This window comes from Cyanistes caeruleus, chromosome 4 (genome assembly GCF_971803275.1).
Source record: "Cyanistes caeruleus chromosome 4, bCyaCae1.hap1.1, whole genome shotgun sequence".
Taxonomy (NCBI): domain Eukaryota; kingdom Metazoa; phylum Chordata; class Aves; order Passeriformes; family Paridae; genus Cyanistes; species Cyanistes caeruleus.
The window spans coordinates 70,276,445-70,303,835 of record NC_141704.1 but is presented as its reverse complement, the minus strand read 5'-3'; the positions used below and the strand labels follow the sequence as shown (position 1 = coordinate 70,303,835).

The 27,391-nt window shown below is 40.3% G+C and overlaps 1 protein-coding gene across 1 annotated transcript in view; it reads right to left on the bottom strand.

Annotated features, from left to right (window-relative positions):
- Positions 1-420: 420 nt before the first annotated feature.
- The window catches only part of LOC147653745 (uncharacterized), a 40,721-nt gene continuing 13,750 nt past the window's right edge, over positions 421-27,391 (bottom strand). Inside the window, exons 3-4 of the mRNA XM_086886251.1 lie at positions 2,014-2,350; positions 421-1,687 (exon numbers count right to left, since the gene is read on the bottom strand). The gene's annotated coding sequence lies outside the window, so the exon portion shown is untranslated. The remainder of the gene's footprint in view (positions 1,688-2,013; positions 2,351-27,391) is intronic.

Sequence of the window (27,391 nt, the reverse complement as noted above, 5' to 3'; positions counted from 1 at the left end):
TTATTTTTTAATCCTGGATAAATTAAATGAGGCTTTTGGGGAAAGCATGAGCTGGAATTTCTATTGAGGTTGATAACCTCTGATTCTGCTCTCGTTTGTCTGTCTGCTGGAACTTGTAGCAAACTAGCTATGTCCAAGTTTAATTGTGTAATAATTATTTTTCAAATTGAGCCTTTCTCACTTGGTGCTGATGTATTTGGGGGAGGGAGGGGAATGGAGAGTAAAGAGCTCCTTTCATGAATACAATTGAAATTTCATCTTGCTGATTTGAGCCTTTCCAAGATTCAAGTGAGCATTGGATCAGGTTGGAACTGAGGGGATGACTCATGACTCTGGCATAAAAACTACATTGCATTCCACATATTAGGAGTTTTCTGTTGCCCACAAGAAAGTTCAGGAAAAAAAGACAAAAAGAGAAATGGGTTTCAAATTTCCTGTGCTATTTTCAGTTGACTCCTCTTTCTGGAGATGCCTTAGCAAGTGTAGGACATCTGAAAAACTTGGAACTGCAACTTTCTTGTTGAGGCTCTGATGAACATTGCTTCTGTCATCAAGTTCTTGTGTTCATACTTTGAACTTAGCTGAGTAATGTTGGTATCAGCAGACTCTACTAAAGCCATGCCTTCCTAATTAATAATGCATTCTTAATAAAAAAAAAAAAAATCTATTTCTTCATGTATTTAATTACCTAGTGAGTGTAAGACTGAATGAAGTTAATACCGTGCAGATTTCAAGCAAAACGCTGCTTTTTAATGTGCTTCAGTATAGGCTATGCACAAGTCAATAGACATGATTTTTAAGCTTCAGTTACCTTTCATTACCCTGTGCATATTCAAATTCAGATTGATGAATGCTGAACCAAAAGCAGACATCATAGAGTTAATTGAAGTTCTTTAAATTCAGAGGCAAACTATTTTCATAGCTTTGTTTTGAGGGTGGGTTGCTTTTGATGTCTGGGGTTTTTTTGGCTAAGGCAATGGCAAACATTTATTTATCCTGCTCCCTCCCCATTTTCCACCATCGTTGTTGCCAGTGATGCCTGCAGTGCTCAGTGGTCAATGACCCTCAGCCAGGGTGAGCTGCAGGAGCCTTACAGACGGGCCTGTTCTTTCTCCCAGTGCTAGAACAAGTGCAACAGCACAGTGCCATTTTGCTAAAAGCTAATATTTTTCCCAGCAGCTTCTTCTCCAGGCAGAATGAAATGCTTTCTTCAAGAGCAACCACATCTTTTCTCTGCCTGAAAGGTTGTGTTTGTTTGGGGTTTTTTCTCTTGCCTTAGGTGAGAGATAAAAAAAAAATGAAGAGGAAAGCCCAAGGAAATGCCAAAAGTACCACCTGGTAGTAATTTTGTGTGAGTGTCTCCATTTACACTTCAAACTTGCTCTTGGAGAACTTGGAGCTGCATTTAAAATGTATTTTGGTAGGTGGTCAGCTGCTGACTATCTGCATTTCTTCTTCCATTTCTTTTCTGTGCTTGTTTGGTATTGCTGCTGAATGTCCCCAAAGAGTAAAGTGGTGTGGAAGAGTTGAGGAAGCAGCTTTTGAAATTCTAAAGCTGATGTGTAGGTTTTGTTCCTCTTGGATTTTTAAAAGCAGGTATGTCATCCAAGTTAACTTTCTTCAGCAAGTAACAAGATTGTCGTCCTTCCACTGATGCTCTGTATTTTAACAGAGGTATTTGATGGTGCTGGAAAGGAGCAAGATGCAGAATGAGTTTGAGAGAAGTGATTTAAAGTGGGAGCACAGATGGTTGATTCCTAAAAATCAAAAAACGGATGTTTTGTTTTGTAGGAAAATGAAATCTAATCCTATTTGAGGGTCAACAGGATAAATACAAAGAACTAAATACAGATGTAGATACATATATACATATATGCGTGTATATATATATATATATATATATATATATATATATGTATAACCCCGCCCCCCGAAATCTATGAAGCAGGACTGATTGGTGCCATAGCCCAGGCAGCCTGTGGATCTAATTGCCTGCCTGTATTCAGCCCTTGCCTGGATGCCAGGGGAGACGTCTCTGGATTTGTCTCCAGACAGCTTTCCAGGGATGATCCTGCTCCTTTCCTGGTGCCCCAGAGTGCTGCAAGCCCCCCGTCCTGGGGCCATGGTGATGCCTGCCGGGGCCTTTAGGGTCCCCCCTAAAGGGCAGACAGGGCTTGACTGCAAGCTTCCTTGGAAGCTGGAGGCAGGTGAATATTGGCCACCTTCTTCTTTCCCGCTGCCCTCCGTGCTCTTGCAAAGCCTGCTGGGGCACTGGGGCTCTCCATTGCAGGCAGTCTGGAGCTGCCATGCAAAGCCATCTCTCAAGGAGTCCCCAGGTCTCAGGTGCAACCTCAAGAAAATGACACAGCAACGTGTAGAAAACGTGAACTTTATTCACTTGACTACTTCTAAAATCTACAATCCAACGTTACTAGAAGACTATGGGGTAAGAATCTTAAGGCTAAGAAACTTCAATGCTTCAACTGTTTAGAACTGAACACTAAGGGAAAGGTCAACTTCTTGGGGGAAACGTGGTGGGGAATCGAACAACAACAGGGGTGTGGCTAACTTGTAAGGTGGGGAACGTCGCAGTGCCTGGGCTGGGCACTGGTCACCCGTTCCCCGTAAGGTTCTGTAGCTGGAGCGCGACGCTGGAGGTCAGAGCTGTGGGGAGGTGCGGAGTCTCCTGTCACTGCCCTCTTTTGCCGCCATCTTGGTGGTTGGTTGAGGGCTGTCGCGAAGGAGCAGCCGCATCAGGTCGCGGTTGTCCATCAGCAGCTGCATCAGCTCCATGGGACAGCCCTGTCTTCGATGGCGGCGGGGCCCCGCACGGCCCGAAGGGCTCTGGAGATTCCGCTGCAAGGCAAAGCACAGGGATCCCCATGGAAGAGGCAGAGGGGCAGAGCGGGGCCGGCACCTGTGGGGCTGCCTTTGGCCTGGGAGACAGAGACTCGGGCCCAGTTGGGCTGGGCTGGCCCGGGGAAGAGGCTGCAGCAGGCAGAGCTCTGCCGCCTCTGCTTGGTGCTGTCCATGGAGCTCAGCCCCTGGGCCGCATTCCCCAGCCAGGAGCTCAGGCCCCTTCTGCCGCAGGGCATTGGCCAAAGGGTGCCCAAGAGGCCCTCAAGGTCTGCCCCATCCCACCTGCCCCTGACCCCCCACCCCCTGCCTCACCTCTCCCCAGCGTCTCTGAAATCTTCTTCCAAGGGCCCATCCCATGGCCATTCCTATGAGGAGCATGTCAATGAGCAGGAGTGTCCTGGACGCCCACAAGAGGAGCGCAGAGTCCTTCTCCTCCAGGTCGAAATCCTCCAGAAGCAGAGGAGAGGCATCCGTGCTGCGCTCAGGTTTGCTCACAGGGTCGAGGGGATGAGCCAAGAGCAGCAGCACGTAAAGCTGCAGCAGCGCGGAGGAGCCGTGAGCAGCCATAGTGCTCTGCCAGCAGCACCGAGGCTCTGGGCGTCTCTCTGCGAGCAGCTGTGCCTGGGCACTGGGGCGCAGCAACAGCTGGGGACAGTTGCCAGCCAGCGTGCCGTCCCCAGAGGCTGTGATGTCACAGAAGCACAGAACGCCCTGGCTGCAGAGAGCCCTGAGAGAATGTTGAGTCCAAGCTGGGAGCCATGGCGGCAAGCATGGCCAGCAGAGCGGGGCCCGAGCGCTGCGGCCTGGCTTGCCTTGCACCCGTGCCACAATGATGACTCCAGCAGCCCCTGTCAGGCCATTGCAGTATCTGATGGCCCACGCTGGGCACAAGTTCTTCCCAATGGCCAGCGTAAACCTCCCTTGGCCCAGCTTCCAAGCCTTGTTGGCATCTGCTCTCTCTTGTCCTTGCCCACCTGGCTGGCGCTGCCGTGTTGCTCGCTGGCCTGTCTGTGGGAGAAGAGGCTGTGCCAATGAGTGCTGCTCAACTTGGAGGCCATTCAAAGGAGGATTTGATTGTGCCTGCTGTGGGAAGAAGGAATATGCGTGCACATGGCCACTTCCCATAGGTTTTACCCCAGATTTTCATGAGCAGCTGTCCTAGTGAAAGTCAAGTCTGTTTTAGTGAGTATTTGAGGGCTTCCAGAGCACAGTGCCATCTCAGGGGAATTCTGCTGGTTGAGTTCTACTGAGGCTTTGAGATGAGTTGCAAATCCTGAAAATGTTCTCCTTGCCCAGGTAGTAATTTCACAGTTTAGACTCTGGGGATATTGATTGCTCAGTGTTGAGGACCTCATGTAACTTTCAGCCCCAGAAACTTTCAACCTCCAGTGATTGTCCTTGAGACAAAACCATTTGAAATCTTTTTTTCTGTGGACAGGAATTGCTTCGGTGTTACTTCACATCATCCATTAAAAATTTGATGCCTGGAACAAATCCCGAGTGCTGTGTGATTTCCTTGGTCGTGTTCTTTGGAATGGCTTCCCCCTCATTTTGTGAAGCTGGCCCCAGAAAGGTCATAGATGGGTGAGAAGTTCTGAAAGGCCAAGTGGTGCAGATCTTTGCCTCCTGTTTCGAGGTCTGCGGTGAGCTGTGAGTCCAAGAGCTGATCTGACGTGATGGTGAAAACACAGTTGTCGTGGTTTTAAAGCAGTAACTGAAAAAATACTAGAAAACTTACTTATTTCTTGCTGTGAGATATGGATTAGAGCAAGAGCAAAACAGGCTTAAAACTTAAAAGGAATAAAGAAAGTTTATTCACAAAACTACAAGAATAAGAACACCAGAATAAACTTTCAGAAAACCCTTTTATCCCGCACTACCCAGCATTCCCTTGTTCACATGACAAGATAGAGACAAAAGACTTTGGAACTTTGGTGTTTAAAACAGTCCCAATTCTTGCTAGAGTCTCTTTATCAGTGTTTGTATAGAAACAGAAATCTTCTTCTGCTAATCTATGGAGTTTCTCACAAGAAAAATATTTCTGTTATAGTTTTCTATTTGTTTGATGCCAGCTGCCCGGAAATCTGCCATGAGTTCACTCCTCCCATTTCACATCACTCTGAGGTGTGTATGGGCCATGAGTCCTCTTCATCTGTCTCTGTGAGCTTCGCAGGAAAACAGTTTTCTCATTGCCCTCAAGGCCTCAAATCTTCACTCCACTCTGTTCCAGCGCCTCACTGTATCACAATTACTCTACTTTTTACTCAAAATCCACACTTTGAACACTCCATGCTTCCCAATATACTCTGTCATGAATTAAAGGAGTTTTTTTCAGAACATGGTTGTCCATCTCCATAGCTTTAAGAGAAAAATATTTCAGCTTATAAAGCATCTCCTTATTCTCTCTTCCCTATCTAAAACTTAAGCCTTGTTTTTGTCCTATATTTTTCTAATACTAAAAAAAAAAAAATCTGTGTTTTTCTAAAAGTGAAAAAAAAAAATAAAAAAATAAAGTAAAGAGTAGAAACAGAATAATATTTCTGAGAGGCAGGACATTTTTTAGTTTGTGTTGTCCGATGGAACAACAGCCACTTGAAGAAATTCCATATAGTAGAACATGTCACATTTGTCAATTTTAACCTGAAATTTATTAACAGGAATGTCTGTACTACGAACATGTGTTAAGTATAGGAATATATTGCATGTTTTCCTACTTGTAAGAAGTAAATTTCTGTCTTTACAAGCTAACACCATTAATTTCAGCTCTTAGTTATTCCCATTGCATATTCTTTTAAACAGACTTAATCAGACAAATTTTGTGTTATTTAGCAAGTAATGCTTGGTTATTACTACAAGTTCTTGAAGTCATAACACTTAAAATTGCAGTACATATATATTATTCTTACTATGATGATGTGAGTTGGCTGCTAGTCATTTAACTATATATAAGGTCTTACTATTTCTTAGTGCAATTACTTAAAATAAGTGTCTTGGAAATTGTTTTTATTTTTAGATTTAAAACTGTTCTTACTAAAGTTGATTTGTTAAAGATTGGACAATGTATATTTAATAATTAATGTTCCCCAGTGATATTTATTGTCAGTCAGGATTCACTTTACAGTCAATAAATAACCTAAAAAATCTGAATTTTGTAGCCAGTTTTGTCTAATTCTTAGAGCAATGCTTTGGGAAATTGGAGATATATATATATGAATATAAATATGTATATCTGCTATATACCTTTTTTATGATGGTTTTGTCCTACTACTGCAAATGTTTCTTTTTGTTTGTTTTTTCCTAACATACATAAAATTTTCTTAACCATATTTAAAGCTACCAGCTTGTTATTCTGACAAAACCCTGTGAGAATAAATTATTTTTATTAATACTCTACATGTCAAAACCTTGCAGTCAGTCAAATAACAGAAGGAGTGTTCATTGTCTCTCTCCCCCACTGATGCTGTTCTAGGAGTTGGAGTTAGAAGATTCAGACATCAAGTGAAACAGTGAAAGATGATAAGAAAACACTTGATTCTCACAAGGTATTTCCTACTAAAAGAGATTGTTTTGCAGTTTTGTTTGCTCTTGACACTATTTTGAGTAAATGTGAATTCCTAAGACATGCTCAAGGCAATTAAATATTTATGCTCCCCAAACTCAATTTTTAAGCAACATTTTCTGTTTACAAGAATCAGGTTTGCTTTGGTTTTATCTCTTTTCTTTCAGGTTACAAGACAGATTTTTTTATTATTATTTTCATTGGGGGAAAAAGATATGTATTTATAGTGTTTGTGAAGACTTTGCTCAGCTGAAAAAAGTAATAGGTAACATGAGTATAACATTGTGTTCTTCCGTATTTCTATTTTTAAGTCCTATTACATGTGATATTTTCCATTTTGCCTTCTATTAGGCCTGAAATTGGAAACTATTTAAAACCTAACAAACCCCGGAGTTTATCCCTGTTCTTTGAATAGCAACAGAAGTATGGCTGTCATGGTTTGACACATCAATGAAGAACAGCCTCTGCTCTGCAGCAGGTACTCAAGTGGAACTTTTGCAAGTGGGCTCTCATCAGGAGTGAAACACTGGCTGCTGACTCTGCTGCTTTTGGTCACAGACTGCTGCCTTTATGAACCAGGTTTGTCCTTCTGCCTCTTTTGTGTTTTATATAGACTTGATTACAAATGAGGCACTTGTCCTCTTAACCTGGGAGTTGCAGCAGGTCAGCAGCAGCAGGAGTTACTGGCTGCTTCCCATCAGCTGACTCCTTTTAGCCAACCCTTCCCATTTCCTGCGCCAATCCGATTTTTCCAAGCAATTAGGAAGAAAACTAAACCATAACTTTTACAAAATCACTTTAGGGAAGATGTTGCTTAATTGTTTGCTTCATTCAAATGAACACTTCTAACATTCACTTCTCTGAGTAAGAATGCCTTTTATGAGAAGCTGCTAAAAATAGGAATTTGAGAGCAGGGATGTTAAAAGTAGGGCCAGAGAGGAGCAAATTTGTCGCAGGGCAAGTTCTGTTTGCACTGAGGGAGTACTATCAATTTTGTCTCTGTCCTGTCTTTCACTGGTCCTGAAACAACAGTGCCTGCTTGAACAAACCTGCTCCTCAGGAGTGATTGGATCTGGTGCTCTGGGTGTTAGCAGCTGCAGTGCTGAACCACAGGCAGACATGAGATCTGACTGGATCACCCTTGCTAACATTTTCATGTAGAACCCATAACTCACTTGATCAGCAACACTTGCTTGAATGCTGCCTTTTGCCTTGGCTCTTCCCACTAAATAGTTCTTGAGCTGGGAAGTGGTCCTGATCTAAGAATCTGCAGTAATCTTTAATTCTGCCTTTATAACTCAGGAAACCACAGTAACCTTCATTTTAGAATGTGAACATTTTTTGGACAAACACTGAATTGTAGCTTCATTGACATGAGCTAAAGTAAGCTCTTTCAGTGGTCCTAGAGTGGTAGCTGTAAAAGGCAATCAGAGTGAAGATCCTGAATAATTTTCTTTTCCAGCCAGGTTTTAATGTATTTCCCCTGCAAATCAATTCATGTATCATAGAGCTCAATTACCTGCCCATAAAATGAGAGTTGTTGCTCAGAACTGTGGAATTAGGGTAACAAGAACTGTAATGATACACTAGATAAACACTGTTGCAATACTCTCTCAGCCCTGTTAGGGTATTTTAAATTTGCAGCAGATCTCAGTAAGGATGAGAAAATGCTGAGCTACATAAAAATGATGGAGACTGGAGGAGAAATTAGCCTTGCAGTGTTCTACAGTCCCAACATTTCCAACCACCACACCTGGTAGTGAAAATGCTGGTTTGTATTTGAAAAAAAGGAACTGCAATCAATCAAATGCACTGCCAAGTATAAATTAATTTCTGTAAGTCAAGTCCCTTAGGAACAATTCCTTAATAAAAGATCTGTTTCAAATCTCCTAAGTCTTCTAAAACCAACCCCAACAAAACACAGAAAACATAGTGTCTTTATTTGACCTGTCCTAGACTTCATTTATTTATTTACAGTCTGAAGGATGAGTCAAGTACCTGCAGTGGTGCCTTTAGCAATGCAAAACAAAATATTTTGAATATTCTTATTTAGCGTTCCAGTTTTAATGAGCTTGGAGCATAGTGAAGGAGATCAGATGTTTGCAGGTTCTGGATGAGGGTAGAAATAATTAAAAAGCATCTTGAAAGTAACATCATATTTTTGTCAGCCATCTCTTCAGGGACTACTTTAAATCCCAGAATGTTCAAGAGCCATCATCACTGTACAAACAGAAGCTCCAACTGAACGAAACCAGAAGAAGTGGATATGGCAAATTCTCTGGTCCAAGTGGTGATATTAATCTGGTGAGGCTCTGGATTCCCATTTCAGACATACTATCACAGCTTAAATATAGGAAAAAATTGGGATTTTACTTTGCTGTGGTCTCTTTTTGTTTTGCAAAATATGTGATAGTTAATATATGAGTAAAATCTTGTATAAAAACAGGTTTGTTTTTTGTTTTTTTTTCTAACAAATAGCCAAATGCATATTACCTGCCTTGCTGGAAAATAATTGAGGTCTTCCTCTAAGAAATTTTTTCTCAGAGTGCCTTTCTTTGTGATTTGTGTTCTTATCTTAGGAAGATACAGGAGTTGCTCATTTTAATGCTGTCCAGCAGACTATTCCATGCTTTCTCAGCTGTTTGGATCTGCAGTTCAGGATTGGACCAAGAAAAATGGTGATGGGATGAAATTATTTTTATTCTTAAATGAGGACAATTCCATTTTTAAACATACACATGTGCTTCCAATGCTTTCAGTAGTCAAGGATGAAATTTTGAACAGACATGAATTCCTCAGTCTTTGTTTCTTTTTCCCTGAAGGATGGAATTTGGACTTTGCCCACCAGTGCAGTCCTTGCTATGGGCAGATGTTTCTTCTGTTCTTCTTACCAGCAGTAGGAGTGGTTGGACACTGAACCTCAAAGAAGAGGGAGCTAACATCCCTTACCTGGATAAGTCCCACAGGTAAGCACCTTGGAGAAGTTCTTCAACCAAAACCAGTTCCTGTAAGGCTTTCCAGCCCTTGACAGGAAATAAGCTGATTCCTGCAGGCTGCAACATGAAGACTTCCAGACTGAAGTGAGCATCCTGCTATAAGGAAGGATTTGGGAGTAGTGAGTCATCATTTGTATGGGAAATTAATCTGTGATTTTTATTTATTGTTTTTTTTCATTTGAAGTAACATCACATCATCATAGAGAGACATTGTCTGTCATTTCTGGTGTGGATACCTGAATAACTCAGCTAGACAGGTAGCATGATAAGGTAATACAATGCAGATATTGAAAGGAATTTTTTGGATGATTTTTTTGTTAGTTCAAGCTGCAGTCCCTGATTTATTCAGGCTTTGAAGTACCATGCAAGCCTTTCCCACAGAAGAAATTCTGTTTTATGTAAATAATGCACTGTGCAGTAAACTAGAAGAAAGCAGGGAGCATAGAGCATGAAGTTAGTGTTTCATGCAGGTGTTTGAAGGCAATGTGGGATTCCAGAGCTTAGTGTTTGAATTGCAACTTGAATTTCCTTCTTTGCTGTTATTTAGACTGCTCTGAAGTAGTCATGAGAAGCAAAAATGAAAGGCAATGTTGTTTGATGGGGACTGTGGTAGGGCTTTCTTGCCAGATTTGAAATGGCTTGAATTGATTAAAATCTCCAGGTGAGGGGAAGGTTGTATCCATTCCTCTCTCTTATTAAAGCAAATTTTCCAAGAGGGATGTAAAATTGCAGTTGAGGGTTGGGGTGGTTTTTTCTTTTTTCCCTTCTTTCATGTGCAACCTAACAACTCCAATTTCGCAGGCCTATTTAACATTTGATCCCTAAAAGTCAGTCCTTTGCTTTGTATTTTGGGCACTTGTTCATCTTGGGAAATTTGTCATCTTCTCAGGGCATTGAAGGTCAACCAAATGCTGCAGGTTTCATTCTTCCTTTCATATGGTCTATGTCCTGGGGTTTGACTCTTAAGCAGAGCTATTTTTTTATTTTGCAGCCTAGCAGTTGTACGGTGGGGCTGTGTGCAGGTGAATTGACTTGAGAACGATGGGTAAATCAGCTCCTGGGAAGATGTGCACTGCCTGGCCCCGATGCTTCAGCATGCTTGAGGTCAGCTTGGCTGTCTCTGACTGTCTAATAATAATGCAGAATGATAGAATTAAGTATTCATTGTAATTGGTGATCAATAAGATTTGTTTTCAGCTAAATCTGCGTGCTAGTTTCTAAAGCACTCCAGTCTGTTTCATCAATGACCTTTGTGATTTTAGCTTAAGCTTTCTAGTTTCTGCTGTTGTTATTTTCTGCCCTGTCGCTGTGAGAGGAAGGGATGATGGCTGGAGGTTTGGCAGTCAGCGAGGGCCTGGCCACCACTGCAGTTCTGTACACTCAGCCTTGGAGATGTGATCAGGAATGTGCTGTTAGTTGCCAGTTTTGTATTGCAAAGACTGAGCATGCTGCCATCACTGTGTTTGATGAGTGAGTTTTCATTGGTTTGGTCCAACTCCAAAGCAGCCTTAATTTGAAGGTGGAATTCTTTGTGGATGAGGCTGTGAAGAATATGGTGTTTGTACTCCCATCCTACGGGCAGTACGGTAGAACAACTCCTAACTGATTTGGTAATAAAGACCTAGTTTTTCTTCACTAAACCTGCCCTAGCCAAATTCATCAGCTGGTGATAGCTATCTCTGGAGTGGAAAACCTATATTGAGTTGATTGACAATTTGATATACTTTGTCAAGCTGTGTTGTTTAGTTTCTGTTGATCCAGAGACACCTGAGGCTCCTTTTGCTTCCTAAGGGATTAAAGTAGCAAGCACTTAGAATGAGATATTGGGAAGATGGGTGCAGGAGACTTTGTAATTTAGTATGGAAAAACATAATAATGATGATGAATATTTCAGGTGGAAATGATAGTATTTCACTATATACTATGTGAAATGCTTTTATGTGATTTTTTTTTCATTTCTCTTTTATTTTTTAATCCTGGATAAATTAAATGAGGCTTTTGGGGAAAGCATGAGCTGGAATTTCTATTGAGGTTGATAACCTCTGATTCTGCTCTTGTTTGTCTGTCTGCTGGAACTTGTAGCAAACTAGCTATGTCCAAGTTTAATTGTGTAATAATTATCTTTCAAATCGAGCCTTTCTCACTTGGTGCTGATGTATTTGGGGGAGGGAGGGGAATGGAGAGTAAAGAGCTCCTTTCATGAATACAATTTTAATTTCATCTTGCTGATTTGAGCCTTTCCAAGATTCAAGTGAGCATTGGATCAGGTTGAAACTGAGGGGATGACTCATGACTCTGGCATAAAAACTACATTGCATTCCACATATTGGGAGTTTTCTGTTGCCCACAAGAAAGTTCAGGAAAAAAAAGAAAAATATAGAAATGGGTTTCAAATTTCCTGTGCTATTTTCAGTTGACTCCTCTTTCTGGAGGTGCCTTAGCAAGTGTAGGACATCTGAAAAACTTGGAACTGCAACTTTCTTGTTGAGGCTCTGATGAACATTGCTTCTGTCATCAAGTTCTTGTGTTCATACTTTGAACTTAGCTGAGTAATGTTGGTATCAGCAGACTCTGCTAAAGCCATGCCTTCCTAATTAATAATGCATTCTTAATAAAAAAAATAAAAATCTATTTCTTCATGTATTTAATTACCTAGTGAGTGTAAGACTGAATGAAGTTAATACCGTGCAGATTTCAAGCAAAACGCTGCTTTTTAATGTGCTTCAGTATAGGCTATGCACAAGTCAATAGACATGATTTTTAAGCCTCAGTTACCTTTCATTACCCTGTGCATATTCAAATTCAGATTGATGAATGCTGAACCAAAAGCAGACATCATAGAGTTAATTGAAGTTCTTTAAATTCAGAGGCAAACTATTTTCATAGCTTTGTTTTGAGGGTGGGTTGCTTTTGATGTCTGGGGTTTTTTTGGCTAAGGCAATGGCAAACATTTATTTATCCTGCTCCCTCCCCATTTTCCACCATCGTTGTTGCCAGTGATGCCTGCAGTGCCCAGTGGTCAATGACCCTCAGCCAGGGTGAGCTGCAGGAGCCTTACAGACGGGCCTGTTCTTTCTCCCAGTGCTAGAACAAGTGCAACAGCACAGTGCCATTTTGCTAAAAGCTAATATTTTTCCCAACAGGTTCTTCTCCAGGCAGAATGAAATGCTTTCTTCAAGAGCAACCACATCTTTTCTCTGCCTGAAAGGTTGTGTTTGTTTGGGGTTTTTTCTCTTGCTTTAGACCAAATTCCAGAAACGCCCCATAAAATCAGCACAGTTTCCCAAAAAATTCAAGAAAAAACACCACAAAATTCCCTAAATCTTCTCAAAACTCTACCAAATTCCAGAAAAATCCCACAGAATCTCCACAAATTCGCACAGAATACATGAAAAATCCCTGATAATTCGTCAGTTCTCTACAGAATCTCACCAAATTCCTAAAAAGTCGTTCAAAGTTCCACAAACATCCCACAAAATCTCCCTAATATCCAACAAAATTCCAGGAAAAATCCCACAAAATTTCCTAAATCTTCTCAAAACACGACCAAATTCTAGAAAAATATCCCACCAAATCTCCACAAATTCCCACAAAATACATGAAAAATCCCTCAAGATCCCTAAATCACCTCAATATCCCACAAAATCACACAAAAATCCCACAAAACCTCCACAAGTTTCCACAAAATCTAAGAAAAATTCCTCAAAATTCTTCAAGTCTCCTCAGAATCCCACACAATTCCAGAAAAACCCCACAAAATTCCAGAGAAGTCTCACAAAACTCCCTAAATCTTTTCAAAACCCTACCAATTCACAGGAATGTCCCACAAAATCTCCACCAATTCCCAGAACATCCCACAGAAATCCCACAAAAATCCCTAAATCTTTTGAAAACTCGACCAAATTCCAGAAACGCCCCATAAAATCAGCACAGTTTCCCACAAAATTCAAGAAAAAACACCACAAAATTCCCAAAATCTTTTCAAAATACCACAAAATTCCTGAAATGCCCCACCAAATTCCCGAAACATCCCACAAAATGTCCTCAATATCCAACAAAATCCCAGAAAAGTCCCACAAAATTCCCTAAATCTTCTCAAAACTCTACCAAATTCCAGAAAAATCCCACAGAATCTCCACAAATTCCCACAGAATACATGAAAAATCCCTGATAATTCGTCAGTTCTCTACAGAATCTCACCAAATTCCAGAAAAGTCCCTCAAAGTTCCACAAACATCCCACAAAATCTCCTCAATATCCAACAAAATCCCAGAAAAATCACACAAAATTCCCTAAATCTTCTCAAAACACGGCCAAAATCCTCAAAAATCCCACCGAATCTCCACAAATTCCCACAGAATACATGAAAAATCCCTGATAATTTGTCAGTTCTCTACAGAATCTCACCAAATTCCAGAAAAGTCCCTCAAAGTTCCACAAAACACCCACAAAATCTCCGCAGTATCCAACAAAATTCCAGGAAAAATCCCACAAAATTCCCTAAATCTTCTCAAAACACAACCAAATTCTAGAAAAATATCCCACCAAATCTCCACAAATTCCCACAAAATACATGAAAAATCCCTCAAGATCCCTAAATCGCTTCAATATCCCACAAAATCACACAAAAATCCCACAAAACCTCCACAAGTTTCCACAAAATCTAAGAAAAATTCCTCAAAATTCTTCAAGTCTCCTCAAAACCACACAAAGTTCGTGAAAAGGCCCACCAAATTCCAGAAAAATCCCACAGAATCTCCACAAATTCCCACAAAAATCTAAATCAAATTCCTCAAAATTCTTCAAGTCTCCTCAGAATCCCACACAATTCCAGAAAAACCCCACCAAATTCCAGAGAAGTCCCACAAAACTCCCTAAATCATTTCAAAACCCTACCAATTCACAGGAATGTCCCACAAAATCTCCACCAATTCCCAGAACATCCCACAGAAATCCCACAAAAATCCCTAAATCTTTTGAAAACTCGACCAAATTCCAGAAACGCCCCATAAAATCAGCACAGTTTCCCACAAAATTCAAGAAAAAACACCACAAAATTCCCAAAATCTTTTCAAAATACCACAAAATTCCTGAAATGCCCCACCAAATTCCCGAAACATCCCACAAAATGTCCTCAATATCCAACAAAATCCCAGAAAAGTCCCACAAAATTCCCTAAATCTTCTCAAAACTCTACCAAATTCCAGAAAAATCCCACAGAATCTCCACAAATTCCCACAGAATACATGAAAAATCCCTGATAATTCGTCAGTTCTCTACAGAATCTCACCAAATTCCTAAAAAGTCGTTCAAAGTTCCACAAACATCCCACAAAATCTCCCTAATATCCAACAAAATTCCAGGAAAAATCCCACAAAATTTCCTAAATCTTCTCAAAACACGACCAAATTCTAGAAAAATATCCCACCAAATCTCCACAAATTAACACAAAATACATGAAAAATCCCTGATAATTCGTCAGTTCTCTACAGAATCTCACCAAATTCCAGAAAAGTCCCTCAAAGTTCCACAAACATCCCACAAATTCTCCCTAATATCCAACAAAATTCCAGGAAAAATCCCACAAAATTCCCTAAATCTTCTCAAAACACGACCAAATTCTAGAAAAATATCCCACCAAATCTCCACAAATTCCCACAAAATACATGAGAAATCCCTCAAGATCCCTAAATCGCCTCAATATCCCACAAAATCACACAAAAATCCCACAAAACCTCCACAAGTTTCCACAAAATCTAAGAAAAATTCCTCAAAATTCTTCAAGTCTCCTCAGAATCCCGCACAATTCCAGAAAAAACACACAAAATTCCAGAGAAGTCCCACAAAACTCCCTCAATCATTTCAAAACCCTACCAATTCACAGGAATGTCCCACAAAATCTCCAATTCCCAGAACATCGCACAGAAATCCCACAAAAATCCCTAAATCTTCTGAAAACTCGACCAAATTTCTGAAACGCCCCATAAAATCAGCACAGTTTCCCACAAAATTCAAGAAAAAACACCACAAAATTCCCTAAATCTTTTCAAAATACCACAAAATTCTTGAAAACGGCCACCAAATTCCAGAAACATTCCACAAAATGTCCTCAATACCCAACAAAATCCCAGAAAAATCACACAAAATTCCCTAAATTTTCTCAAACCACAACCAAAATTCCAGAAAAATCCCACCGAATCTCCACAAATTCCCACAGAATACATGAAAAATCCCTGATAATTCGTCAGTTCTCTACAGAATCTCACCAAATTCCTGAAATGTCCCTCACAGTTCCACAAACATCCCACAAAATGTCCTCAATATCCAACAAAATTCCAGAAAAATCACAAAAAATTCTCTAAATCTTCTCAAAACACGGCCAAAATCCTCAAAAATCCCACCGAATCTCCACAAATTCCCACAGAATACATGAAAAATCCCTGATAATTTCTCAGTTCTCTACAGAATCTCACCAAATTCCAGAAAAGTCCCTCAAAGTTCCACAAACATCCCACAAAATCTCCCCAGTATCCAACAAAATTCCAGAAAAAATCCCACAAAATTCCCTAAATCTTCTCAAAACACGACCAAATTCTAGAAAAATATCCCACCAAATCTCCACAAATTAACACAGAATACATGAAAAATCCCTGATAATTCGTCAGTTCTCTACAGAATCTCACCAAATTCCTAAAAAGTCCCTCAAAGTTCCACAAACATCCCACAAAATGTCTTCAATATCCAACAAAATTCCAGAAAAATCACAAAAAATTCTCTAAATCTTCTCAAAACACGGCCAAAATCCTCAAAAATCCCACCGAATCTCCACAAATTCCCACAGAATACATGAAAAATCCCTGATAATTTCTCAGTTCTCTACAGAATCTCACCAAATTCCAGAAAAGTCCCTCAAAGTTCCACAAACATCCCACAAAATCTCCCTAATATCCAACAAAATTCCAGAAAAAATCCGACAAAATTCCCTAAATCTTCTCAAAACACGACCAAATTCTAGAAAAATATCCCACCAAATCTCCACAAATTCCCACAAAATACATGAGAAATCCCTCAAGATCCCTAAATCTCCTCAATATCCCACAAAATCACACAAATATCACCCAAAACCTCCACAAGTTTCCACAAAATCTAAGAAAAATTCCTCAAAATTCTTCAAGTCTCCTCAGAATCCCACACAATTCCAGAAAAACCCCACCAAATTCCAGAGAAGTCCCACAAAACTCCCTAAATCATTTCAAAACCCTACCAATTCACAGGAATGTCCCACAAAATCTCCACCAATTCCCAGAACATCCCACAAAAATCCCACAAAAATCCCTAAATCTTCTGAAAACTCGACCAAATTCCAGAAACGCCCCATAAAATCAGCACAGTTTCCCACAAAATTCAAGAAAAAACACCACAAAATTCCCAAAATCTTTTCAAAATACCACAAAATCCTTGAAAAGCTCCACCAAATTCCAGAAACATCCCACAAAATGTCCTCAATACCCAACAAAATCCCAGAAAAATCCCACAAAATTCCCTAAATTTTCTCACAACATAACCAAAATTCCAGAAAAATCCCACCGAATCTCCACAAATTCCCACAGAATACGTGAAAAATCCCTGATAATTCGTCAGTTCTCTACAGAATCTCACCAAATTCCAGAAAAGTCCCTCAAAGTTCCACAAACATCCCACAAAATCTCCTCAATATCCAACAAAATCTTAGAAAAATCACACAAAATTCCCTAAATCTTCTCAAAACACGGCCAAAATCCTCAAAAATCCCACCGAATCTCCACAAATTCCCACAGAATACATGAAAAATCCCTGATAATTTGTCAGTTCTCTACAGAATCTCACCAAATTCCAGAAAAGTCCCTCAAAGTTCCACAAAACACCCACAAAATCTCCGCAGTATCCAACAAAATTCCAGGAAAAATCCCACAAAATTCCCTAAATCTTCTCAAAACACAACCAAATTCTAGAAAAATATCCCACCAAATCTCCACAAATTCCCACAAAATACATGAAAAATCCCTCAAGATCCCGAAATCGCTTCAATATCCCACAAAATCACACAAAAATCCCACAAAACCTCCACAAGTTTCCACAAAATCTAAGAAAAATTCCTCAAAATTCTTCAAGTCTCCTCAAAACCACACAAAGTTCGTGAAAAGGCCCACCAAATTCCAGAAAAATCCCACAGAATCTCCACAAATTCCCACAAAAATCTAAATCAAATTCCTCAAAATTCTTCAAGTCTCCTCAGAATCCCACACAATTCCATAAAAAACACACAAAATTCCAGAGAAGTCCCACAAAACTCCCTAAATCATTTCAAAACCCTACCAATTCACAGGAATGTCCCACAAAATCTCCACCAATTCCCAGAACATCCCACAAAAATCCCACAAAAATCCCTAAATCTTCTGAAAACTCGACGAAATTCCAGAAACGCCCCATAAAATCAGCACAGTTTCCCACAAAATTCAAGAAAAAACACCACAAAATTCCCTAAACCTTTTCAAAATACCACAAAATTCTTGAAAAGCCCCAACAAATTCCAGAAACATCCCACAAAATGTCCTCAATATCCAACAAAATCCCAGAAAAATCACACAAAATTCCCTAAATCTTCTCAAAACACGGCCAAAATCCACAAAAATCCCACAGAATCTCCGCAAATTCCCACAGAATACGTGAAAAATCCCTGATAATTCGTCAGTTCTCTACAGAATCTCACCAAATTCCAGAAAAGTCCCTCAAAGTTCCACAAACATCCCACAAAATCTCCCCAGTATCCAACAAAACTCCAGGAAAAATCCCACAAAATTCCCTAAATCTTCTCAAAACTCTACCAAATTCCAGAAAAATCCCACAGAATCTTCACAAATTCCCAGAGAATACATGAAAAATCCCTGATAATTCGTCAGTTCTCTACAGAATCTCACCAAATTCCAGAAAAGTCCCTCAAAGTTCCACAAAACACCCACAAAATCTCTCTAATATCCAACAAAATTCCAGGAAAAATCCCACAAAATTCCCTAAATCTTCTCAAAACACGACCAAATTCTAGAAAAATATCCCACCAAATCTCCACAAAATCCCACAAAATACATGAAAAATCCCTCAAGATCCCTAGATCTCCTCAATATCCCACAAAATCACACAAAAATCACCCAAAACCTCCACAAGTTTCCACAAAATCTACGAAAAATTCCTCAAAATTCTTCAAGTCTCCTCAGAATCCCACACAATTCCAGAAAAAACACACAAAATTCCAGAGAAGTCCCACAAAACTCCCTAAATCATTTCAAAACCCTACCAATTCACAGGAATGTCCCACAAAATCTCCACCAATTCCCAGAACATCCCACAAAAATCCCACAAAAATCCCTAAATCTTCTGAAAACTCGACGAAATTCCAGAAACGCCCCATAAAATCAGCACAGTTTCCCACAAAATTCAAGAAAAAACACCACAAAATTCCCTAAATCTTTTCAAAATACCACAAAATTCTTGAAAAGCCCCACCAAATTCCAAAAACATCCCACAAAATTTCCTCAATATCCAACAAAATCCCAGAAAAATCACACAAAATTCCCTAAATTTTCTCAAAACATAACCAAAATTCCAGAAAAATCCCACCAAATCTCCACAAATTCCCACAGAATACGTGAAAAATCCCTGATAATTCGTCAGTTCTCTACAGAATCTCACCAAATTCCAGAAAAGTCCCTCAAAGTTCCACAAACATCCCACAAAATCTCCTCAATATCCAACAAAATTCAAGAAAAATCCCACAAAATTCTCTAAATCTTCTCAAAACACGACCAAATTCTAGAAAAATATCCCACCAAATCTCCACAAATTCCCACAGAATACATGAAAAATCCCTGATAATTCGTCAGTTCTCTACAGAATCTCACCAAATTCCAGAAAAGTCCCTCAAAGTTCCACAAGCATCCCACAAAATCTCCCTAATATCCAAGAAAATTCCAGGAAAAATCTCACAAAATTCCCTAAATCTTCTGAAAACTTGATGAAATTCCAGAAATGCCCAATAAAATCAGCACAGTTTCCCACAAAATTCAAGAAAAAACACCACAAAATTGCCTAAATCTTCTCAAAACACGACCAAATTCTTGAAAAATATCCCACCAAATCTCCAGAAATTCCCACAAAATATATGAGAAATCCATCAAGATCCCGAAATCGCCTCAATATCCCACAAAATCACACAAAAATCACACAAAACCTCCACAAGTTTCCACAAAATCTAAGAAAAATTCCTCAAAATTCTTCAAGTCTCCTCAGAATCCCACACAATTCCAGAAAAAACACACAAAATTCCAGAGAAGTCCCACAAAACTCCCTAAATCATTTCAAAACCCTACCAATTCACAGGAATGTCCCACAAAATCTCCACCAATTCCCAGAACATCCCACAAAAATCTCACAAAAATCCCTAAATCTTCTGAAAACTCAACCAAATTCCAGAAATGCCCCATAAAATCAGCACAGTTTCCCACAAAATTCAAGAAAAAACAGCACACAATTCCCTAAACCTTTTCAAAATACCACAAAATTCTTGAAAAGCCCCACCAAATTCCAGAAACATCCCACAAAATGTCCTCAATACCCAACAAAATTCAAGAAAAATCCCACAAAATTCTCTAAATCTTCTCAAAACACGGCCAAAATCCACAAAAATCCCACCAAATCTCCACAAATTCCCACAGAATACATGAAAAATCCCTGATAATTCGTCAGTTCTCTACAGAATCTCACCAAATTCCAGAAAAGTCCCTCAAAGTTCCACAAACATCCCACAAAATCTCCCCAGTATCCAAGAAAATTCCAGGAAAAATCCCACAAAATTCCCTAAATCTTCTCAAAACACGACCAAATTCTAGAAAAATATCCCACCAAATCTCCACAAATTCCCACAGAATACATGAAAATACCCCTGATAATTCGTCAGTTCTCTACAGAATCTCACCAAATACCAGAAAAGTAACTCAAAGTTCCACAAACATCCCACAAAATCTCTCTAATATCCAACAAAATTCCGGGAAAAATCTCACACAATTCCCTAAATCTTGTGAAAACTTGACCAAATTCCAGAAACATCCCACAAAATGTCCTCAATACCCAACAAAATCCCAGAAAAATCACACAAAATTCCCTAAATTTTCTCAAAGCACAACCAAAATTCCAGAAAAATCCCACCGAATCTCCACAAATTCCCACAGAATACATGAAAAATCCCTGATAATTCGTCAGTTCTCTACAGAATCTCACCAAATTCCAGAAAAGTCCCTCAAAGTTCCACTAAACACCCAAATAATCTCCCCAGTATCCAACAAAATTCCAGGAAAAATCCCACAAAATTCCCTAAATCTTCTCAAAACACGACCAAATTCTAGAAAAATATCCCACTAAATCTCCACAAATTCCCACAAAATATATGAGAAATCCATCAAGATCCCGAAATCGCCTCAATATCCCACAAAATCACACAAAAATCCCACAAAACCTCCACAAGTTTCCACAAAATCTAAGAAAAATTCCTCAAAATTCTTCAAGTCTCCTCAGAATCCCACACAATTCCAGAAAAAACACACAAAATTCCAGAGAAGTCCCACAAAACTCCCTCAATCATTTCAAAACCCTACCAATTCACAGGAATGTCCCACAAAATCTCCACAAATTCCCAGAACATCCCACAAAAATCTCACAAAAATCCATAACACTTCTGAAAACTCGACCAAATTCCAGAAACGCCCCATAAAATCAGCAGTTTCCCACAAAATTCAAGAAAAAACACCACAAAATTCCCTAAACCTTTTCAAAATACCACAAAATTCTTGAAAAGCCCCACCAAATTCCAGAAACATCCCACAAAATGTCCTCTATACCCAACAAAATCCCAGAAAAGTCCCACAAAATTCTCTAAATCTTCTCAAAACACCGCCAAATTCCACAAAAATCCCATGAAATCTCCACAAATTCCCACAGAATACATGAAAAATCCCTGATAATTCGTCAGTTCTCTACAGAATCTCACAAAATTCCAGAAATGTCGCTCAAAGTTCCACAAACATCCCACAAAATCTCCTCAATATCCAACAAAATTCAAGAAAAATCCCACAAAATTCTCTAAATCTTCTCAAAACACGGCCAAAATCCTCAAAATCCCACCGAATCTCCACAAATTCCCACAGAATATATGAAAAATCCCTGATAATTCGTCAGTTCTCTACAGAATCTCACCAAATTCCAGAAAATTCCCTCAAAGTTCCACAAAACACCCACAAAATCTCCCCAGTATCCAACAAAATTCCAGGAAAAATCCCACAAAATTCCCTAAATCTTCTCAAAACACGACCAAATTCTAGAAAAATATCCCACCAAATCTCCACAAATTCCCACAAAATACATGAGAAATCCCTCAAGATCCCTAAATCGCCTCAATATCCCACAAAATTCCACAAAAATCCAACAAAACCTCCACAAGTTACCACAAAATCTAAGAAAAATTCCTCAAAAGTCTTCAAGTCTCCTCAAAACCACACAAAGTCCTTGAAAAGGCCCACCAAATTCCAGAAAAATCCCACAGAATCTCCACAAATTCCCACAAAATCTAAAACAAATTCCTCAAAATTCTTCAAGTCTCCTCAGAATCCCACACAATTCCAGAAAAAACACACAAAATTCCAGAGAAGTCCCACAAAACTCCCTAAATCATTTCAAAACCCAACAATTCACAGGAATGTCCCACAAAATCTCCACCAATTCCCAGAACATCCCACAAAAATCTCACAAAAATCCCTAAATCTTCTGAAAACTCGACCAAATTCCAGAAACGCCCCATAAAATCAGCACAGTTTCCCACAAAATTCAAGAAAAAACACCACAAAATTCCCTAAATCTTTTCAAAATACCACAAAATTCTTGAAAAGCCCCACCAAATTCCAGAAACATCCCACAAAATGTCCTCAATACCCAACAAAATTCCAGGAAAAATCACAGAAAATTCCCTAAATCTTCTCAAAACTCTACCAAAATCCACAAAAATCCCACAGAATCTCCACAAATTCCCACTGAATACATGACAAATCCCTGATAATTCGTCAGTTCTCTACAGAATCTCTCCAAATTCCAGAAGAGTCCCTCAAAGTTCCAGAAACATCCCACAAAATCTCCCAATATCCAACAAAATTCCAGGAAAAATCCCACAAAATTCCCTAAATCTTCTCAAAACACGACCAAATTCTAGAAAAATATCCCACCAAATCTCCACAAATTCCCACAGAATACATGAAAAATCCCTGATAATTCGTCAGTTCTCTACAGAATCTCACCAAATTCCTAAAAAGTCCCTCAAAGTTCCAAAAACATCCCACAAAATTTCCCCAGTATCCAACAAAATTCCAGGAAAAATCCCACAAAATTCTCTAAATCTTCTCAAAACACGGCCAAAATCCACAAAAATCCCACAGAATCTCCACAAATTCCCACAGAATACATGAAAAATCCCTGATAATTCGTCAGTTCTCTACAGAATCTCACCAAATTCCAGAAAAGTCCCTCAAAGTTCCACAAACATCCCTCAAAATCTCCTCAATATCCAACAAAATCCCAGAAAAATCACACAAAATTCCCTAAATCTTCTCAAAACACGGCCAAAATCCTCAAAAATCCCACCGAATCTCCACAAATTCCCACAGAATACATGAAAAATCCCTGATAATTTGTCAGTTCTCTACAGGATCTCACCAAATTCCAGAAAAGTCCCTCAAAGTTCCACAAACCACCCACAAAATCTCCCCAGTATCCAACAAAATTCCAGGAAAAATCCCACAAAATTCCCTAAATCTTCTCAAAACACGACCAAATTCTAGAAAAATATCCCACCAAATCTCCACAAATTCCCACAAAATACATGAGAAATCCCTCAAGATCCCTAAATCTCCTCAATATCCCACAAAATCACACAAAAATCCCACAAAACCTCCACAATTTTCCACAAAATCGAAGAAAAATTCCTCAAAATTCTTCAAGTCTCCTCAGAATCCCACACAATTCCAGAAAAAACACACCAAATTCCAGAGAAGTCCCACAAAACTCCCTCAATCATTTCAAAACCCTACCAATTCACAGGAATGTCCCACAAAATCTCCACCAATTCCCAGAACATCCCACAAAAATCCCACAAAAATCCCTAAATCTTCTGAAAACATAACCAAAATTCCAGAAAAATCCCACCAAATCTCCACAAATTCCCACAGAATACGTGAAAAATCCCTGATAATTCGTCAGTTCTCTACAGAATCTCACCAAATTCCAGAAAAGTCCCTCAAAGTTCCACAAACATCCCACAAAATCTCCTCAATATCCAACAAAATTCAAGAAAAATCCCACAAAATTCTCTAAATCTTCTCAAAACACAACCAAATTCTAGAAAAATATCCCACCAAATCTCCACAAATTCCCACAAAATACATGAAAAATCCCTCGAGATCCCTAAATCGCCTCAATATCCCACAAAATTCCACAAAAATCCCACAAAACCTCCACAAGGTTCCACAAAATCTAAGAAAAATTCCTCAAAATTCTCCAAGTCTCCTCAAAACCACACAACGTCCTTGAAAAAAACCACCAAATTCCAGTAAAATCCCACAGATTCTCCACAAATTCCCACAAAATCTAAAACAAATTCCTCTAAAATTCTTCAAGTCTCCTCAGAATCCCACACAATTCCAGAAAAACCCACAAAATTCCAGAGAAGTCCCACAAAACTCCCTAAATCATTTCAAAACCCTACCAATTCACAGGAATGTCCCACAAAATCTCCACCAATTCCCAGAACATCCCACAAAAATCTCACAAAAATCCCTAAATCTTCTGAAAACTCGACCAAATTCCAGAAACGCCTCATTAAATCAGCACAGTTTCCCACAAAATTCAAGAAAAAACACCACACAATTCCCTAAATCTTTTCAAAATACAACAAAATTCTTGAAAACCCCCACAAAATTCCAGAAACATCCCACAAAATCTCCCCAATATCCAACAAAATTCCAGGAAAAATCACAGAAAATTCCCTAAATCTTCTCAAAACTCTACCAAAATCCACAAAAATCCCACAGAATCTCCACAAATTCCCACTGAATACATGACAAATCCCTGATAATTCGTCAGTTCTCTACAGAATCTCTCCAAATTCCAGAAGAGTCCCTCAAAGTTCCAGAAACATCCCACAAAATCTCCCAATATCCAACAAAATTCCAGGAAAAATCCCACAAAATTCCCTAAATCTTCTCAAAACACGACCAAATTCTAGAAAAATATCCCACCAAATCTCCACAAATTCCCACAGAATACATGAAAAATCCCTGATAATTCGTCAGTTCTCTACAGAATCTCACCAAATTCCAGAAGAGTCCCTCAAAGTTCCACAAACATCCCACAAAATCTCCCAATATCCAATAAAATTCCAGAAAAAATCCCACAAAATTCCCTAAATCTCCTCAAAACTAGGCCAAAATCCACAAAAATCCCGCCGAATCTCCACAAATTCCCACAGAATACATGAAAAATCCCTGATAATTCGTCAGTTCTCTACAGAATCTCACCAAATTCCAGAAGAGTCTCTCAAAGTTCCACTATCATCCCACAAAATCTCCCCAGTATCCAATAAAATTCCAGGAAAAATCTTCGGAATTTGGTGGGGCTTTTCAGGAATTTTGTGGTATTTTGAAAAGATTTAAGGAATTGTGTGGTGTTTTTTCTTGAGTTTTGTGGGAAACTGTGCTGATTTTATGGGGAGTTTCAGGAATTTGGTCGGGTTTTCAGAAGATTTAATGATTTTGGTGGGATTTTTGTGGGATGTTCTGGGAATTGGTAGAGATTTTGTGGGACATTCCTGTGAATTGGTAGGGTTTTGAAATGATTTAGGGAGTTTTGTGGGACTTCTCTGGAATTTTGTGTGTTTTTTCTGGAATTGTGTGGGATTCTGAGGAGACTTGAAGAATTTTGAGGAATTTATTTTAGATTTTGTGGGAATTTGTGGAGATTCTGTGGGATTTTTCTGGAATTTGGTGGGCCTTTTCACGAACTTTGTGTGGTTTTGAGGAGACTTGAAGAATTTTGAGGAATTTTTCTTAGATTTTGTGGAAACTTGTGGAGGTTTTGTGGGATTTTTGTGTGATTTTGTGGGATATTGAGGCGATTTAGGGATCTTGAGGGATTTTTCATGTATTTTGTGGGAATTTGTGGTGATTTGGTGAGATATTTTTCTAGAATTTGGTCGTGTTTATGGGAAGATTTATCTATCTATCTATCTATGTATCTATGTATCTATCTATCTCTCTATCTATCTATCTATCTATCTATCTATCTATCTCCCTATCTATATATCTCCCTATCTATCACCCTATATGCATTTCTTTATTATAGATTTTTATATTTTAATTTCTATATTATTCATTTAAATGCCAAGCTTTTAAATAAATAGGGGAACCGAGTGAGAGGAGTGGCAGCATGGTACGGGTCGTCGCGAGTGCCAGAAGCCCGAAAAAGCGGCCGCGTCAAGGACCCCGGCAGAGTGCGGCGTCGTCACCGCTGCCTGTCGGCGCCCGACCGGCTCGCGCTCGGCCCCGGTGCCGCCGAGCGCACAGCCCGTGTCCGCACGGCTGGAGCAGCCGCGGAAAATTGCGACGGGGCGGCGTCGACGCCAGGGTGTTTGTCAGGCAGTCGAATTCACGCACCCACTGCCCGGGGTCCTTCTATTTTCCCGCCTTTTTGGCCGCCATCCTTGGAAGGACAAGCCGGCCACGACCTGGCAGCCATCTTCTGCGTGGCGTGACGTAACTTCCGCCCTTCCTCGCCGCCATCTTTGCTGTGGCTGAAGCCACTTCCGGCAGAGCGGCCATCTTTGTTATGGCACAAGTAAGGCCCCCGCTGCTTTCAGCGCGTCTGTCTAACTTACATGCCTGAACGAAAAACCTGCCGACGCCGACCGACTCCGAGCATTCCGCCCGATTTTCCGCCGCCTTTCCCGGGGCGAGGACGATGGCGGCGAGACTCAGCGGCTCCGTAGCTGGGTGGCGGCCGCGCCTGCGGCGGCAGGCATTGGAGTTAACGCCTCTGCCGCGGTCCTCCCGGCCAGCTCCGGCGGGGGGCGGGGGGGAGGCCCGACGCGGCTCGGTTCGGTTCGACTCTTTCCGGCCCGCTTCGGCTCGGCTCTTTCTGGCCCGCTTCGGCTCGGCTCGCCCCTGCTCGGCCCCGCTCGGCCAGGCCCCGCCCGGCTCGGAGCACAGCTGCAGTACCGCTCTGTGCCCACAATGCGGCAGCACTGCCGCAGAGCGCAGCCCGGGGTGGGCGGGGGGAGCCCCTGCAAGTGCAGAGAAGCGAGGCAAGAAACCACGTGTACAACCCCCTTCCATATGCTGCTACCTGTTTCCAGGCGACGACAAAGACCCATGAAGCAAATGCTTTTTCTTGGCCCATTTTGCTAAGCAAAGCTCTTCTGCAGCTCTTTAGTGCTTGCCAAACTCCAATGCGCGTGCTGCTGCTTCGATCGGATAAGAAGCACAGCCTTCTGACAGCAGCTTTCAGGTTGCTTCGTGCTCTTGCAAAGCCTGCTGGGGCACTGGGGCTCTCCATTGCAGGCAGTCTGGAGCTGCCATGCAAAGCCATCTCTCAAGGAGTCCCCAGGTCTCAGGTGCAACCTCAAGAAAATGACACAGCAACGTGTAGAAAACGTGAACTTTATTCACTTGACTACTTCTAAAATCTACAATCCAACGTTACTAGAAGACTATGGGGTAAGAATCTTAAGGCTAAGAAACTTCAATGCTTCAACTGTTTAGAACTGAACACTAAGGGAAAGGTCAACTTCTTGGGGGAAACGTGGTGGGGAATCGAACAACAACAGGGGTGTGGCTAACTTGTAAGGTGGGGA